Source organism: Phyllostomus hastatus, unplaced genomic scaffold (assembly GCF_019186645.2).
Source record: "Phyllostomus hastatus isolate PE091 unplaced genomic scaffold, TTU_PhHast_1.1 phas_scaffold_200, whole genome shotgun sequence".
Lineage (NCBI taxonomy): Eukaryota > Metazoa > Chordata > Mammalia > Chiroptera > Phyllostomidae > Phyllostomus > Phyllostomus hastatus.
This window is the reverse complement of record NW_025334016.1, coordinates 2,403,575-2,422,486: the sequence shown is the minus strand read 5'-3', so window position 1 is coordinate 2,422,486 and position 18,912 is coordinate 2,403,575. Positions and strand designations below refer to the sequence as shown.

At 37.7% G+C, this 18,912-nt stretch overlaps 1 protein-coding gene across 1 annotated transcript in view; it reads right to left on the bottom strand.

Annotated features, from left to right (window-relative positions):
- Positions 1-18,912, bottom strand: part of LANCL3 (LanC like 3) — a 113,137-nt gene that overhangs the window by 55,906 nt on the left and 38,319 nt on the right. The window lies entirely within an intron of this gene.

The following is an 18,912-nucleotide window of genomic DNA, read 5'->3' as shown; positions in this document are numbered from 1 at the left end:
GCACAGTGTGTCTACCTACACCTCCGTCTGGGCCGGAAGTCCTTGCCTGTAAGGTTTCTTTTGAGAAATCAGCTGATAGTCTTATGGGAACTCCTTTGTATGTCACTCTCTCCTTTCGTCTTGTTGCTTTTAAGATTCTCTCCTTATCTTTAATCTTGGGAAATGTCATTATGATGTGTCTTGGTGTGTTCCTCCTTGGGTCCAATTTCTTGGGCATACTTTTGATAGGAACCATGCAGTTGGGAATCTAAGACTCTCTTGGCTTCCTGGAAGTCTATTTCCTTCACCAGACTGGGGGTGTTTTCCTTCATTATTTGTTCAAATAAGTTTTCAATTTCTTGGTCTTCTCCTTCTGGCACCTCCATGATTCAGATTTTGGAATGTTTAAAATTGTCCTGGAGGTTCCTAGGCCTCTCCACATATTTTTTGGATTCTTTGTCTTCATTCTGTCCCGGTTGGATGCTATTTTTTCATTTTGCTCCAAATTGCTGCTTTGAGTCCTGGTTCCCTTCCCTTCACTCTCGGCTCCCTGTATATTTTACTTTATTTCACATTGTATAGCCTTCACTTCTTCTTGTATTTTGCGGTCATACTCAACCATTTCTGTGAGCATCCTGATTGCCAGTGTTTTGAAGTCTGTATCTGACAGGTTGTCTGTCTCCTCATCACTTATTTTGTGATGAGGAGATAGACAAAAATCCTAAAAATCCTAAAATGCTTCCAAGTCATTGCAGCCAAAGTAACTGATAATTATATAGAACATTAGGTCTGCTAAGTACTTGTTATATAATCTCTTTTAACTCTCACAGTACCTCAAGTTAGATATATTACTGCTTCCATATTCACTATAGAAAGTAGAAAATACTGCAGAGGTTAAATAACTTTTTCAAGTGTATAGGGTTGATAAGTAGGATAATGGTATTTATCTTACTTATATTAATATTAATAATTTATAATTGATAATTTATTGCCAAAGCATACTTTTGATAGGAACCATGCAGTTGGGAATCTAAGACAAGAGATATAAACCAAAACTTACCTTGGGGACTGTGGCTTCTGATTGATAAGGGATTCATTCTAGTCCTGAACTCAAGTTCTTTTCCAAAGTTGTGATTTTTCTGCTGCCTTGGGCTTTTGGTACCATTAGTGTTGAGCAAAATTTGCCATTCCTTAAATATGCCAAGAAATGTTGACCAATAAAACCAATAATTGTTTCTCTGCCTTTGAAATAACCCTCAAAGGAGTGGGTGGAACTTCTGAATCAGTTCTGGTGGTTCAAGACTGAATTCTCAACCCAGATTCCTCAGAGTAGCTTGAAAACTCAGAGAGGAAGTATTTGTAAGGTATTTTGGTACAGATGAGAAGTCCCCAAATAGAACATGGTAAAAGAAGTGGTGGTGGGATATTGGAGACAAGTGTGGATGACTAAGTGTGAGAATTGAAAGTAGATGGCAAATTTTGAGATAAATAAAACTTACCAGAATGTTTCTCACATCACATTTGTTCCCTGAGTTTCTTTTGCTATTTTTCTCACAAGCCTTTTTTTTCTTTTCATAATTGATCCTTTTCCCAAAAAGGGCAGCATCTCTGGCTGCCCTTTTGGGTGTACTGTTCATTGCACATATCATGTTTGTTTTAATCTGTCACATTAAGAGGGAGCCTTTCCTGCAGCATAACTGGGGCAACCACAAGCTCTTAATCTCCACTACCTTTTTACTACTGCTGGGCTGAGTAACAGGCACATTCCTAGTGAACAGAAGATTTGTGATACAAATTTACTGAAGAAAAAAAGGAGTACACATGAAGTATTTTTAATTTCATGAAACTAAATAGCCCCTTTTATCTGAGGCTAAGAAGGGACAACCATATCTTTTATTTTAAAGAAATGATTAAATTTATGATATTGGTTAGTAACATTTATGTTTCAAGTGTACAATTCTAGAATATATCATCTATATACTGCATCGTATGTTCACATAAATGTATCTTGAAAATATCATGTTAAGAAAAATTATATAAAAACAATAACCATATGGTTTCACTTGTACATGGGATATAAAACTGAAAGCAACAAACAAACAAACAAAACAGACAACCCACATTTTAAAAGGGGCTCCTACCCTAAATGTGTTTTAGCTTTTATGGGGCTGACAGCAGCACCACTCAGGATTAAGTATGTGATGGACAGGATGCTTGGTTGTTTGTGGGTATTGTCATCTTTTTACTCACAATCAGCCTTTTTTGCAGTCAAAGAATGGTAAAATTCTACCACTCTTACATTACAAAATTAGAAATGTGCTTGCCTGTGCATTTCTATGCTGACAAATAGAACTCTCTGATTGTTAACATAAAGTTACCTTTTAGGAAACTATTATTTTGAACTTGTATAATACCTGACATATACAAAGGTATTTGTTTTTAAAATAATCTGTTACATTTGTATTTATGCAGATGATAAAATCTTCTGTATGTTTCTCAACCTTTAAAACTTGTGTTCATTCTTGACAAAGCAAACACTGACAGACAGATGTAGACACTTAATGAGTCATTAGAATTTCTCTTTTGTTTGTCTTAGAGGATTTATGCTTTTCCTGTAAATAAAGGAGAATGTCATGTAGAAAAATGTCACTTTAATTACATCTTAAAATACTGTTCTTCAAACAGTTGTTAAATTAAATATTTATGAATCAATATGTACAGCAATAGAAGAATCAAAGCCAGTTTTCAGTAAGTATAATTTTATTCAGCAAAAAAATGAATACCTTATCATGTCCTTACCATTTTGAATAAATAAAACACCTGAAGAGGGTAATTACATCAGAAATTAGGTAGAAAAATGGACCCTCAGAATTTTCCTTCAGCATGCTATGACTTAATTTAATATTTCTCCTCATCTTCAGCAACATGAGCTTTTAATTAGCAAGATAGCATAGCTGTTTCTGATTTATAGTCTTCAGTATTAACCAACAGGTAAACATTAGTATCTCTAGCAGTCAGAGAAAAGTCCCCATTCTTCCCCTTGATGCAGGTGACTTCTTAGAGATTCTAACTAAAACTACTGTGTCAAATGGCTTTTAACATTTATCTTTCAAACTTGAGGCATTTTATGTTTTCCATCAGATAAACTGTATTCCTGTTCTGAAAACCAAATGTGAATCAAAGGCAGGGCAATACCACTTTCATTTCTATGTCTAGTACAGGGGTGTCAAACTCATTTTCACTGGGGGTCACATCATCCTCACGGTTTCCTATTTCAAAGGGTCAAAATAACTTTAGGACTGTATAAATGTAACTACTTCTTAACTGTTAAGGAGCTGAAATTACATTCGGCCCTTTGAAAGCAACCATGAAGCTGATGTGGCCCCCAGTGAAAATGAGTTTGACACTCCTGTTTTGTTTTTGTTTTTGTTTTCCTAGAGATTTCAGTCCCAATGTAGTATCTTCTAAGTAATCCCTTGTTCTGAAGTTCTGTTCTCTGACAGTTAAGATGCTGTGATGATTTCATTGTGTTTGCAATGCCCTCTGAATTTTTATTGGCAGGGGTTTCTTTGTATTTGGCTACATGCAGTTTCACTGTAGTGAGTCTAGATTTCATCTTACTCATCTTAGTTGTTATATGTTGTGTTTCTTGTATGTGTAGGTTCATATATTTAATCACTTCTGGCAAATTATTAGCCATTATTCCTTTAAGTATTACCACTTCTCCATTTTTAATAACTCTATTGAGATATAATTCACATACCCCACAATTAGCCCATTTAAAGTGTACAATTCAATGATTTTAATATGTTTATATGGTTGCACAACCATCACCACAATAGATTTTAGAAGATTTTCATTATCCCAAAGGAAATGCTGAACTATTAACAGTCACTCCTCTACCCTACCCATCCCTTACCCCTGCCCCCACTGGTACTGCCCTAGGCAATCACTAATCTACTTCTTCCCTGCCTAGTCTGGACATTTCATACAAATAGATATAATACAATATGTGATCTTCTGCAACTGACTTCTTAGCAAAATGTCACAGTTTATCTGTGTTGTAGCATGTATCAGTGTATAATTCATTTTTATTGCCAAATAATATTCCGTTGTATGAATATATCACATTTTATTTATTCATGCATCAGTTGATGGGCATTTGAGTCATTTCCAGTTATTGGCTATTATGAATAATGCCTCCATGAACATTCATCTACAGGTTTTTGTATGGATATATGTTATTATTTCTCTTGGGTATATACCTAGGAAGGGAATTGCTAGGCCATATGATAATTCTGTTTAACATTTTCAGAAACTATCATGCTCTATTCTACAGCAGTTGTACCATTTTCCATCAACACCAGCAATGCATGAAGGTTCCAGTTTCTTCACACATCCTCCACTTGTTATTATCAGACTTTTAAAAAAAATCCTCACCTGAGGATATGTTTATTGATTTTAAAAAGAAGGGAAGAGAGGGAGGAGAGAGAAAGAGAGAGACAGAAAGGCACATTGATGTGAGAGAGAAACATCGAATGGACACCTCCTGTTTGCACACTGACCAGGCATCAAACCCACAACCTAGGTATATTCCATGAACAGGGATTAAACCCACAGCCATTTAGAGTATGGGAAAACACTCCAACCAGCTGAGCCAGCTGGCCACAACTATTATCAGACTTTTTGATTATAGTCATGTTAAGCAAGTATGAAGTGGTATGTAATTGCGACTTTGGTATGCATTTTTTCTGATGACTAATTGATGTTGAACATCTTTTCAATTGCTTATCAGCCATTTGGGCATCTTTGGAAAAATGTCTTTTTGGATCCTTTGCTAATTTTTAAGGGTGTTATTTGTTTTTTATTGTTGAGTTGTAATAGTTTTTTATATTTCTGGATACAAGTCCCTTATTACAAATATAATTTGCCAATATATTCTCCCACTGTATGGATCATCTTTTAACTGTATTGATGATTTCCTTTGAAGCACAAAAGTTTTACTTTTTATAAAGCCCAATTTATCTGCTGTTTCTTTTGTCATTTTGTGTTTTTTGTGTCATATCTAAGAAGACTGCCTAAACTGAGTTTATGATCTCCATTTTTTTATATCAATGCTTCCTTCTCTACCTTTGTTGCATGTTATAATTACCCAGGCAACTTTAAAAGATTCTGAAGCTGAGGCCATGCTCCATAACAATTAAATCAGAATCTACTGAGGTGTGACCTAGGTATCAATAGTTTCACTGCCCCACAGGTGAATCCATTGTGTAGCCAAGGTAGAGAATTGCTGCTCTGTATCCCTCTGGGATCCAAATGAACACATTGGGTTGGCCAAAAAGTTCATTTAGTGTTGTTTTGTGCAATGGCTCTAGTAATATTTAGTTTTATTTAACTTCATTTGAAATAATTTTGTTAGATTGTATTGTGATAGATGTCATATCAATGTACATTTTTAAAAACTTATCAAAATTGGTGAATTTTAGCCTTGGCTGGTGTGGCTCAGTGGATCGGATGCCAGCTTGTGAACCATGGGGTCGCTGGTTGGATTTCCAGTAGGGGCACATGCTTGGGTTGTGGGCTGGGTCCCTGGTTGGGGGTGCACAAGAGGCAATGACACATTGGTGTTTTTCTCCTTCTCTTTCTCCCTCTCTTCCCCTCTCTCTAAAGATAAATGAATAAAATCTATATCAAAAAATTTGTGAATTTTTGTGCAGCCATTTTAATATTGAAGATGGAAGAACATATGCAACATTTTCTGTGTATTATGCTTTATTATTTCAAGAAAGGTAAAAACACAACTGAAACACAGAAAAAATTGTGCAGTGTATGAAGAAGGTTCTGTGATTGATCAAATGTGTCAAAGGAGGTCTGTGAAGTTTATTGGTACTGTTGACATTTTGGCCAAATAATTCTTTGTTGTGGGGCTGTCTTCTTCATTGGAGGATGTTTAGCAGCACCCCTGGCTTCTACCCACTAGAAGACAATAGTGGGAGATAGCCACCATACTCAAAATATCAAAATCAGTAAAGCTATTGGTGGAAAATGAAAGAAGTGTCTTTTTCTAACAGAAAAAAAAATGTAATGGACTTTTTTGGCCAACCTGATATATTATACCTTTGTGTCACTTCATATTGCTTATCTTCTTTTTTACATTTCTATTTAATCACTTCTTTGTGTTGCATTATTAGTAACTTCTTCAGATCTATCTTACAGTTCACCAGTTCTTTCTTGAGCAGTTTCCCACCTGCTGTTTAACCCACCCATTGAGTTTTGTATCTATCAATTTTATTTTTCTTTTCTGTAATTTCCAGGTGAGTCTTTCTCATGGTTTCATTCAGGGTGGGACAAAAGTAGGTTTACAGTTCTGAGTATGTGAAATGCAGAGTTTATTCTTGTATTATTTACTATTTGTCACATTATTTTCCATGTAAACAATTGTAAACCTACCTTTTCCCCACCCTGTATTGCTTGCTAAATTTTGTGATTTTTACCTTTTGTGGGGAGCATTTAATACATTTTTGCATTCCATATCTGGCAGTTTCAATATTGGAACTCTTTAGTGGTCTAATTTCCTTGTTTGTTGTTTCTGTATACCTTCACCCATAGTGAGTTGTTTCCTTGGGTCTTTGATCATCCACCACACGTACAGAGCTGATTGATTTTAATATGCGGTATTGAAATTGAGGATGCTTTCCTACAGAGATTTGTATTTCTGTAATTCAGGGGCATTGACAGCCTGGGACCACTTTAGCCTTCTTCCTGAGTCTCCAACTTGATGCAAGAGAAATTCACACTTGCCTTCAGGGCAACCTTGCACTTCATCTCAGATTTTTTGTTTTGTTTTGCTTCTTTAAGGAGAACTTAGGTTATCCACTTACTGTATTTGGCCTACTGTGTGTTGGTAAATAAGTTTCATATAATATATATACAATATTTAACCAATTATAATATTCTGCCATTTATAAGATGAATTTCTTATATACCAGTAAAAAAAGGAAAAAACATACTCAATTAAGCTGGCAGAATACTTGTTATCACTTGGAGTTTATGCTTATTAAAAGAGCTCTTTTAGAGTTACTTAGACATTGATTTTAATTATACATCTTAAAAAAGTATATAAACAAAATAAATTCATTAGGATAGTCAAAACTTTCTCATATTCACACTCCCATAGGCCTGAATAGCTTTCTCCTACAAGTCACTGATGTTCATGATTTTTCACAAAATATCCTCTGTGCCATCAAAAGTGCTGGTGACATAAAAGAAAGAATAAACAAATGGGATTCATCAAATTAAAAAGTTTCTGCACAACTAAAGAAAACATCAGCAAACGGAAAGGGAACCAACCATATGGGAAGATATATTTGCCAATGATACCTCAAACAAGCATTTGATCTCCAAAATATATAAAGAATTCACATGACTTCATTCCAGGAAGACAAACAATCCAATTAAAAAATGGGCAAAGGACCTGAACAGACACTTGTCCAAGGACATACAGAGGGCCCAGAGACACATGGAAGGATGTTCAGCATCACTAGCCATCAGAGAGATGCAAATTAAAACCACAATGAGATACCACTTGACACCACTTAGAATAGCCATCATAACCAAATCAATAAACAACTGCTGGTGAGGATGTGGAGAAAAGGGAACCCTAGTGCACTGTTGGTGGGAATGCAGACTGGTGCAGCCATTGTGTAGAACAACATGGAACTTCCTCAGAAAACTAAAAATGGAACTGCCTTTTGACCCAGCAATATCACTGATGGAAGTATACCCTAAGAATCCTGAAACACCAGTTCCAAAGAACCTAGGCATCCCAATGTTCATAGCTGCACAATTTGCGATAGCCAAGTACTGGAAGCTACCTAAGTGCCCATCAGTAAATGATTGGATCAAAAAACTATAGTACATTTACACGATGGAATACTACGCAGCAGAAATAAAGAAGGAGCTCCTACCCTTTGCAACAGCATGGATGGAACTGGAGAGTATTATGCTAAGTGAAGTATGCCAGGTGGTGAAAGACAAATACCATATGATCTCACCTATAAGTGGAAGCTAATCAACAAAAGAAACAAGCAAGCAAAATATAACCAGAGACATTGAAATAAAGAACAAACTGACAGTAACTATAGGGGAGGGGGAGGGGAATAACAGGGCAAAGAAGGGGAGGAAAGGTCATTGAGGAACATGTATAAAGGACCAATGGATAGGGCAATGTAGAGTAATGGGGGGGAATAGGGACAACTGTAATTGTGCAACAATTAAAAAAAGGAAAAAGAAAGTGCCAGTGATGCAGCATTTCTTAAAAGAGTCTTCTACTTTGTTACTGGCATTTTTTCCCAAGTGGTTGACACCCATCTGGGAGGTTTTAATGCACATGCACATACCATGAGTACTGAATTCTACTGCATCTAGGCAGACAGTGATTTTGAGATATATTCCAATCTCACAGATATTAAAATGTGAAAAAAGTGCATCTTCAAAGCAACAAAATTATAGTCACTTTGTTATAGAAAAAGGACTTCCTAAGTTTGTAGACAGGTGCTACTCAAAATGTGATTATCAAGCCTGTGCCATTCAGTAAATTTGTTAGTGGCCTAAAAGGATGATAAGTACAGTAATTGAGAGTAAACATTTAGCAATTAATTCAAGTAAATTTTAATCAGTTGAATCTAATAATAAAACATTGGAAAAAAACATGGGGTAAACACATTTGGAGTTACATTTCATGTGTCTTTTTAATTTCATTTTCTTGGCAGTGTGTCAGTAAGCTGTATTACAGAAGTATCAGTCCATGATGGATTAGAAATTAAAAAAAAACACACAACAAAAAACAGGTCACTCAGGAATGATAGTTTGAGTAACATTGATGATAATGGTCTTCATAGTTTAGCTTCAGCAGAATCACCTGGAAGGTTTGTTAAAACACAGATTGCTGGCCTTATGGTAGGTCTGGTGTAGAGTGTGAGGATTTACATTTCTAATGAGTTCCTAGGTGATGCTGATACTGCTATTTTAGGGACCACACTTTCAGAACCACTGCCCTAGGCCACCATACTGCTGGAAGCAGAAATCTTATGGCCTAAAACTTCCAGCCTTGTTTGATAACCAGGCTATCCTGTTGCTGTCTTGGAAATTTCCTTCTTCCAATGATTACTCTTACTTTTAATACGTTTAGAATAACTTCCCTTAATTTGTATTTGTTTAATCTCCTTGGCATACTGTTCAGACACCACTGACTTTCAGGACTGGTACATTCAATGTAGGTTGCAGGGTATATGTGATCATATTTGATCAAATGTTCACATTTCTGGAATAGCAAAATGTGTATTTTACAATTTATGTGAATTGGTGCCATGATTGATTATAAATAAGCTTCCAGCCAGTTCTTGTTGATAATGCTATGGACAGTCTGTTGACAGCATTCTAAGGTCTGACCAAGCAGCACAAATACCCAAGGTAACTCTTTCTAGAGGTATAAGCCAGACTACATATCATACTTCTGAAATATTTGTATAGCTTCATTGAGGTGTTAAGAGAAAGTGTCTTTATGAAAAATATGTATTGCATATCCACAGCATAGTTCCCAACATTAACTGCTGCTATTGCTGTCATCCTGTAGAACATATATTGACCTCAGAGACCTTGATAAATGACCCTTTAGGGGAAAATCACTGTCTGTAGATAACTCAAATATATTAATTATTGATGCCATAGGCAGAGTAAATTTCCTTTTTACTGCCATGGCAAGTGCTGTACATCCTTGCAGTATCTGCAGATGACATTTATGGCCCTCTGAATGCCTGCCATTTGCTGGAGTGGAAATAACATATCCCGATTACAAGTGTTATGACATGCTAGGAACATTCTTTGAGTTCTGAACCAGTGCTTCTCAAACATTAATGCATCTGAATAACCTGGAGAACCTATTAAAGATCTGGGACAGGGCCTGAGATTCTGCATTTCTTAGAAGCTTCTGGGTGATGCCAGTGTTCTTAGTCTGTGGGCAACACTTTGAGTGGCAAGATGCTAAACACTTTCAAACCACCTCCTTTCATGGGAGTATCCCTCTTGCATACTAGCAAGTAGGATACTGGTGTAGCCCTTCACACAGAAGCTTAGTCTGGTCACCGAAAGTGGTCATTTCCCACATCCTTATGTGCAGTTAGTAAAATATTGTGCTTTGGTCTTGGGCAAAACAGGAGTGATGAAAGATATTAGAGCCCCAGTGTGGCCATCTCTCACTATGAGGCCCCCACATGCTTCTATTCCCAAGGAGCAGGCAAATTGCAGTAACCTAATAAGAATTCTTTTAGACAGTGAAATCTACTGAGATCTGAGGGTCAAGGCTGCATTCCTTCCTGGCCAAATGTATCACATACCAATGGTTTTAGCTGTTAAGTGATAGAAAACCTGACTTTCAGTGGCTTAGACAGTGGGTTATCATTCTAACATATAAATAAGTCTAACATAAATAAGTCTGGAATTAGGTGGCTACTGGTATTTGTTCAATCACTTGCTGATGTCAGGGCCAGTGTCTATGTACTTCTTTGCCTTTTCCACTTCATGGTTGTACAATGTGTGGAAGCTCTAGATACCATGTCTATGTTCAAGGCATGAGGAAGAGGGAAGACTGTACCATGTCTGAACTTATCATGGAAGCAAAAGCTGTCCAAGAAATCTCCAGTAAATTTCTCCTTGTGTCTGCTGACCAGAACAGTTACCTGACCATACAAGGGAGACTGGAAAAGCTTGTATTTATCTGTGCCACCTTGAAAGTATTGAAATTCTGTTAGGAATAAAGAAGGTAGAAATGAATATTGGGTAGGCAATGAACTGTGTGCCTACAGTAACTAGAAGTAAAATTTCTGTGCCTTCTATGATTAACTTTCTCTTTATCTTAGCAGAATCCAGTATTCATTACTAGGAAGTATAGTGAGTGTATGGCAGGGGAAGGTTTGGTAGAGGGAAGAAACAAAAATCAAACAGCTTTTCAGTATCCAAACTCCATTACTCTGAGTGAGACACATATACACATTGGGTTCTGAAGGCACAAATTACACCTAAAATAAAAAGGAAAAGTAAATGAACATCACATTGTGTACACAACATGGATTGGAAATTTAGCAACAGAATTTCCAAAGCCAAAAATATGGTGGTACCCCTTACCCTGCAGTTTTAGTAGAAGTTCAAGTAGTAAACAGCTTGTGTTGTCAGCTTAATGAATCCCTAATGATTTTGAAAGAAAACCTGGTACTATTAATGATAATTAGAATGCCTCCTGAGACACTTCAAGATTCAGTTCTTGCAAGGAATCCAATTAAAAACTGGGCATAGGATTTGAACAAACACTTCTCCAAGGAGGACATACAGAAAATCCAAAGACACATGAAACGATGTTCAATATCGCTAGCTATCAGAGAGATGCAAATTAAAACCACAATGAGATACCACTTCATACCAGTCAGAATGGCCATCATAAACAAAGCAACAAACAACAAGTGTTGGAGAGGTTGTGGAGAAAAGGGGTCCCTAGTGCACTGTTGGTGGGACTGCAGACTGGTACAACCAACTATGGAAAGCAGTATGGAACTTCCTCAGAAAACTAAAAATGGATCTGCCTTTTGACTCAGCAATTCCACTGCTGGGACTCTATCCTAAGTGTACTAAAACACCAATCCAAAAGAACCTATGCATCCCAATGTTCATAGCAGCACAATTTACAATAGCTAGGTGCTGGAAGCAACCTAGATGCCCATCAGTAAATGAATGGATCAAAAAACTATGGTACATATACACAGTGGAATTCTATGCAGCAGAAAGAAAGAAGGAGATCCTACCCTTTGCAACAGCTTGGATGGAGCTGGAAAACATTGTGCTAAGTGAAACAAGCCAGGCAGTGAAAGACAAATACCATATGATCTCACCTTTAACAGGAACCTAAACAACAAAACAAAGAAACAAGCAAAATATAACCAAAGACACTGAAATAGAGGAGAGGCTGACAGTTACCACAGGGGAGAGAAGAGGGAATTTCAGGGGACAATAGAAAGGGTTCATAGGAACAAATTTAAAGGACACATGGACAAAAATTAGGGAGAGGGCGGTAATGGGAGGGAAGTGGGGAGGGTTGGGAGAGTGGGCTGGATTGGGAGTAAAAGGGAGAACTATACTTGAACAATGATTAAAATAAAATTTTAAAAAAAGATTCAGTTCTTGATAAGGACCAGTCAATAAAGACTTTTGATAAAGAATGAAACAGCATGGAATGTGAAAACCTTGGAGGTGTATCCCTTTTAATAATGTTCTTTGGACTTTGATCCTTAAATAATAAATATCTTTTCAGTGATGTTATTATGCATTTGCTGTTGATTTTTAGAGGACCGTTTGTATCAGTTAGAGTTAATTAGACCTGTATTAGGTTAGGATTTTGCACACTGTGGAACTTTCTTTACCTTTCTTCATTTAACCTTAAGATAATTTTGTTGTTAGGAGTAAACTCTTAAAGATGAAGAAAAATACAATTTTGGGTGAAAAGGTGATGTGTTTCTCTTTTTTGATTAAAAACATAGTGTAGACAGTCAAGATCAAGCTTTTCAGCCTGGCTTTGTATTATTTGTGAAGGTGATTGATTGCCTTGTTTAATCCTCTGTGCTTTCTGATTTCAAATTAGTTTATATATTTTTATCTGTAGCCTAGTCACTGGACAAAAGGGAATGATGATTTCTGTATTGTACAGAGTTTAGAATTTAGAGGAGAAAAGTGAGATAAAAGACAAGTTTTAATTTTGTTTCATTCATCTAAAGGAAATAGAAGTGTTTCACAGACTCCAATTGACAGTCTGACAGAAGATGGCAATTGTGGAAAGATAAGGGTGGGCTTCTTTTGATCTATCTTGAATGAAATTAGTTCTTACAGAAAATCCCCTTTCTTGCTTCCAAAAGAGAGCATAAAATAGCTTGTGTTGGGGGAAAAAGGATGGGTAGTGTTCTGGTGGGATTATGTAACAGAAATACAGCAAAGAGGAATTTCAGGGTTTTTCATATATACCTCTGAGTATAAGAACTGAACTTATAGACCCAGGGATATGTAAACACTGAAATGGATTGCTGTGCTCTAGCTTCATGTTGGTTCCTCTGCCCTTATTGACATACTTGTAAGCACTTGGCCCCCTATTGTCTTGGCACAGAACCATAGCACTTGGCACCATGGTTCCTGAGCTCTGGCAAGTCTGAGAGCTCTTTGAGGCCAGACCCAAGCCCTCAAACTCCAGAGGGCAAGAAGTATGTTCTGTCTTGTTCACCACTACTCTTGGTGACAAAATTTTGGTGAATGAAAGAAGAATGCCACTGTGATTTTTACATTTGAGTTTGTATGTCATTTTGTGTTTCACATTTTCATTGGAAAGTTGTGCTGCTTTTACTGTACTTATTCAACTTGTGACAATTCTTGGTATGACTTTGCAAGGTAGTTGAAATATCTTGACCTTTTCTTTTCAGAGCACAATGATTAGAAGGGATACCTTGTGTAGCAGTTAAAACACACACACACACACACACACACACACACATACACACACACACACATACACACACACAAAGAGTTGGGGGATGAGGACAATGATAAAAGGTATTGAGGTTAGTGGGCATGACCACATAACAGGTTTTACATTAAATTTGCATGTTGCAGACTAAGAAACACACAGTAGTGTGGGAAGCTCTGTTATTCTTGGGAGATGAAAATATTCTCTCAGCTCTACAGAATGAGGCTGTAATATTGAAATGATGCCAGCCTCCCTGCTTGGCAGCCTGCTTACATTTCACCTCAGTACTGAGTTCTTTCTCAGCTGCTCTGGTGTCTGTGCCCTTCCTGCTGTTCCCCACTTTGCCGAAGGACCAGCATCCCTGAACCACGTGAGAATCTGCCCTTTGTTGTACTTAAGCAGAGAATGTTTCCAGGCTGTTCTGAAGTTAAGCATGCCATCTGTGAAATGAATGGCCTTCTTTCAACTCCTTCCGGCTTTGATGTGGTAGTCAGATCTGCCATTGTGCTAAGAGATACTGGAAGACATGCTGCAGTGACTTTAACTTTGGTGCTTCTGTTATGAGGCATCTAGGGAACTTTTTGAGAGTCACACACTCAAGCTTGGGCCCATGTGTCAGTTATCTATTGCTGCAAAGCACACTACCTCTAAACTTGGTGGCTTATATATCATTTTTATTGCTCAGAAGCCTGCATGCCATCTGGTGGTTCTGCTGACCTGAACCAGGCTTGACTGATCTTGGCTGGGCTTGCTCATGTGTCTGCAGTTAGCTGCAAGTTCAGCTGAAATGGGCTAGTCTGGGATGGCCTCACCTGTATGTATTTCAATTAGCCAGCTCTCAGTTAGGATGATGGGGGTGACTGAATTTCAAGAGCAGGAACAGAAGCATGCAAGGCCCTGTGAGGCTTAGGTTCAGGAGTGGTGCATCACCCCTTCCACTGAATTCTTTTGACTAAAGCAAGTCATATGATATCTTTAGTGCAATTTCAAAGTGTAGATACCTAGATTCCACCTCTGGATGAAAAGACCTACAAAGGGAGATTACAAGGGTGCGGATACAGAGAGGGAAAGACTTTGTGGCAAGCTTTGCAGTCTGTCACTGTGTGGGATATAAGAGGCATCATAAAGTAGTGTGTTGGGCATGGATGTATGTGTGCATGTCCATTCTTGGGGTTCTAAACTTCTGGGAAGTATGGGACAATGAATGTGCTGGAGAAAGGGTGGGACAGGTTCTGAGGAGTATTTCACACCTCTGAATCCTCTTTGCCTTCAACATCTCTCATTAGGGATGCCGTAAGTAACCCCAAACAGCTTTATTTACCCTATAGGTATCATAGGCCATAGGCCATTTATCCCCTTGTACCTTTATAAGGCCCTTGCAAAGCATTAAATGTATATAACTGCAGAGTGAGGACTGAATAAATGTGGTACTGTTCAGTAATATGCTTTTGCAATTTGCTATTCATATGAAAAGCAAAAAATGGATAGTGATTATTCAACCCAATTATTAAGCTGTTATGTTGTTGTATTTGACATATTCCTGCCTTAAGATTGAAATACAGTAAGTCCTCACTTAATGTTGTTGATAGGTTCTGAGCTTTTATATGAAATAACATATAACAAAACAAGTTTTACCATAGCCTAATTGATATAAATAAGAGTTAAGTTCCTGTGGTACCTCATGAACATTATAATGAAATAACATTATTTGAGGACCTGCTATATAATGACTCTACACCTGAGATTTTGTCCCTCAGACCAATGCAGATATGCAGCCCACTTACCAGCTATGAAAGTCCATAGTGTACATATTTTTGTATATCCACCTCACCCTTGACTTCATCATAGTTATCCTACTCTTACTTTCATTTCTTGTTAACCTCATGGTGGCCTACAAAACCCTATATGATGGGCATCCTATTTTCCTGACATCACCTCTCCAGGCTCATTTCCTACCTGTCTCCCCTGGTTGTCACTGCTCCAAACTCACATGCCTCCTTAGTACTTCTCAGACACACAGATACACTTCCACACTAGGACCTTGGCATGTGTTGTGCCCTTGGCCTAGAAAACTCTTCTTTCACATATCATCTTGGTTAACGTCTTCACCTGCTTCAGGTCCTTGATCAGATCAGTCCTTTTCAGTGAGACATACGTTGCAACTCTTCACCAAAACATCCTCATCCTTCTTCCCTGCTCTACATTTTCTTTTTTCCTTAACACCAATACCTTATAGTTTATTAGATAATTTACTAATTTATAATATTACATATTGTCTGATCCTCCCCCTCCTGAGTTTTAGGGTTCCTAAGACTACCCCAGGATTGAGATTCAATCGAAGAACTCAAAGGACCCAGCATATAGTCATAGCCTCCACATCCTAATCTGGTTTTATCATTGCTTCACATGTAAGTCTGCCTCCTCAACAAAGTACCAACCTTTTATGATGGAATCATGTAGCATAGGAGCTACAAAGAACCTTTTCCCTCATGAGTCCATTTGCCGGAAGCAACATGTCCAGAGCAACCTAATTAATTGCTTATGAAAGGACACACAGCAAAATCAGCAAAGGTAAAAGGTACCTGGAGTGAAGTCTGGGCAAAACCCAGCACAAGCTTCCAAGGGTCCTGTCTTGGTGAACAAGAGAGAGAAAGAGACAGACAGACTAACTTAATTCCTACAGCAATGAGTTGTGACAACATGTCTGAAATATTGCCAACCAGGCAAGCCCATTAGACACTCAGGGCCTAGGATTTTTATTGGGGGCTAGTCATATAGGCAGCCTCTGCCCAACATGTATCGAAATTCCAGACTTCCAGAAGGAAAGCAGGTGTTCAGAATATATTGTTTGCACAAACAGTTTAGGTACAGTGAGTTACTCTTTCCTTTCCTGGGAATGGTTGTCGAGAAATCCAAGTTCCCAAATTACCAGCTGAGCAACAACCTTGCAAGCAGCACTTTATAAGGAAGGTGGTCTTAGGCCCACCATGATAATTCTTTTCTCCACACAAGGCAACAATGTAAGCTTGTTGAGGACAGAGATCTTTGTTTTGTACCATGATGCATCCTCTACAACAGTGTCTGACACATGGCAAGTGCTCAATGAATATTTATTGAATGAAGAGATAGAATGCAGGCCCTTGAGTGGACCTTCTCTATGGTAGAAATACCATGCAAAGGAGCAACAATCTCCTGATTTACCTCTGTGAGGTTTTACCTGAACTAGCAGGCCCATAAACTTCCACCCAGATAACTCTGTCTAGGGGGCCTGAAACTAGCTGAGCCTTCACATCCTAATCTGATTTTCTGATTGTTTCACATGTAAGTCTGTCTCCTCAACAAAGTTCCAAACTCTTATGATGGAATCATGCAGCATAGGAGCTGCAAAGGACCTTCTCCCTCATGAGTTCATTTGCCAGAAGCAACATGTCCAGAGTAACCTAATTGATTGCTTAGTAAGGACCCTGGTCCCTTGAACTTGTTTTTCCTCTTTACCACATTTGTTTTTTGCCATCCCACAGTGCCTAGCATGGTGCTAAGCAAATGTTATATTGTTTTAAACATTATTTTTTAAACTTTGTTCTAAGAATTAATTCTAGAGAGAAGGGAAGAGAGGGAGAAAAAGACAGAATCATTGATGTGAGAGAAAAACATAGATTGGTTGTGTCTTGAACAGGCCCCTACCATGTCTGAACTTGCAATCCAGGCACGTGCCCTGACTGGAAATTGAACCTGTGACCTTTCAGTTTGTGGGACAACAGCCAGCCAACTGAGCCATGCCAGCCATGGCTGTCTTAAACATTATTAACTGGTTTGGTCTGAAGACTGGCCTGGATGGATACTTTACCTTTACCTGGGTCTGTGACATTAATGCAAGCAATATCTTATTTCTTCCTTTTTATTTTATTTTTAAAAGCAAAATGCCATGTTAAAAGACTTTCCCCCCACACCATATACATTTTCTTCTTTTTCTTTGCTTTCAGAGCTCAACCATTTTTCACTGTGACTACGTAAGCTCTTTAGTTTACCTATTATCAGTGACTCTTCAGGTAAAAATCTCACTTTTCATTCCCTGCTCCCTCAGTAATAGAAAGATTAAGCTAATTGCAAAACTACTTGTGTCAGGATTCATTCCATGTGGAAAGTGTATTTCATTAGAAGCTTGCTTGTCACATTTTGAAGTTTTGACAAATGGATGGAATGAATCATTTGTTGAAATTCAACAAAAAGCACCCAGCTTAAGATTTGCTTAAGACCAAAAATACAAAATTGAATTTATCAGCAGGAAAAAGCGAAAGGTTTTCAAAATGAATATCATAGTACCATCTTAGAATATAAATCTTATATAACATTTGTCATCAAAATTAAGTTTTAATATTACTGCAACCATGTATTGAAATATCTTCCTACCAATAGGTTGGCACCTTAATAACCATCTTAACTATTGCTGAGTCACTTTTGTACAGGGAGAATATTCTTCTGAATGGAAGGAGAATTACAAATCTATTCTTAGGGCAGATAAAAAATAATTGCACATCAAGATTCCTGGACTGATCAAATGAATTAATATTCCTGGAAGAGAAAAGATAAATTCTGAGGTAGATAAACTGTCAGGGAGCATTCACCAGCAACTTTTACAAATGCCTTGGTCTTGACAAAAACGTTTCAAATACAGATCTAGCTGTTTAAAGCATTTAGTCATTTTGACAATATTGGGTTAGCCTTTCCTAAAATTTAAAAATTTTCACATAAACAATGGAATCATATGCCAAGATATTACAGTGCTCAGCTAGTGCTCTTGAGGGCAATGGTTTTGTTACTTCATAGAACTGGTAAGGACCTAAAAGAATTACTGTCTCAAGTCTTTTATGGATGAGAAAACTGCAGTTCAGAGAGGTGCTGTGGCATAGTGAAGGCCACACAGTAGATTAATAGCAGAATACAGAACTGAGCTCAGGGTCTTTTCACCTTCAGGTCATTGTACCATTGTGATCCACTTTCATGTTCTAAAGCAGTGGTTCTCTCAGTCTCCCAGGCATCAGAATCCCCTGGAGGGCTTGCTAATACACAGATTGCTGGGCCCTACTCCAGAGTTTCTGTTCCATAGGTCTGGGATAGGGGCAGGGAATTTCATTTCTATCAAGTGCCCAGGTGGTGGTGATGGTTCTAGTCCATTGACCACACTTTGAGAAGCACTGAACTTAGGGGTTGAAGGCGTAGTCAGGAAACTAAGAATAAATGTGGAATTTTCTGCAGGGAAAGAGGGATTGATTGATTGATTGATTGATTTGATTTATTCTTTTTTTTTTTAGCTAGTTCTGAATATCTTTGTGCTCAGAGACTAGAAGATCTGTTAGTAATTTTACTTTTCCTATTGC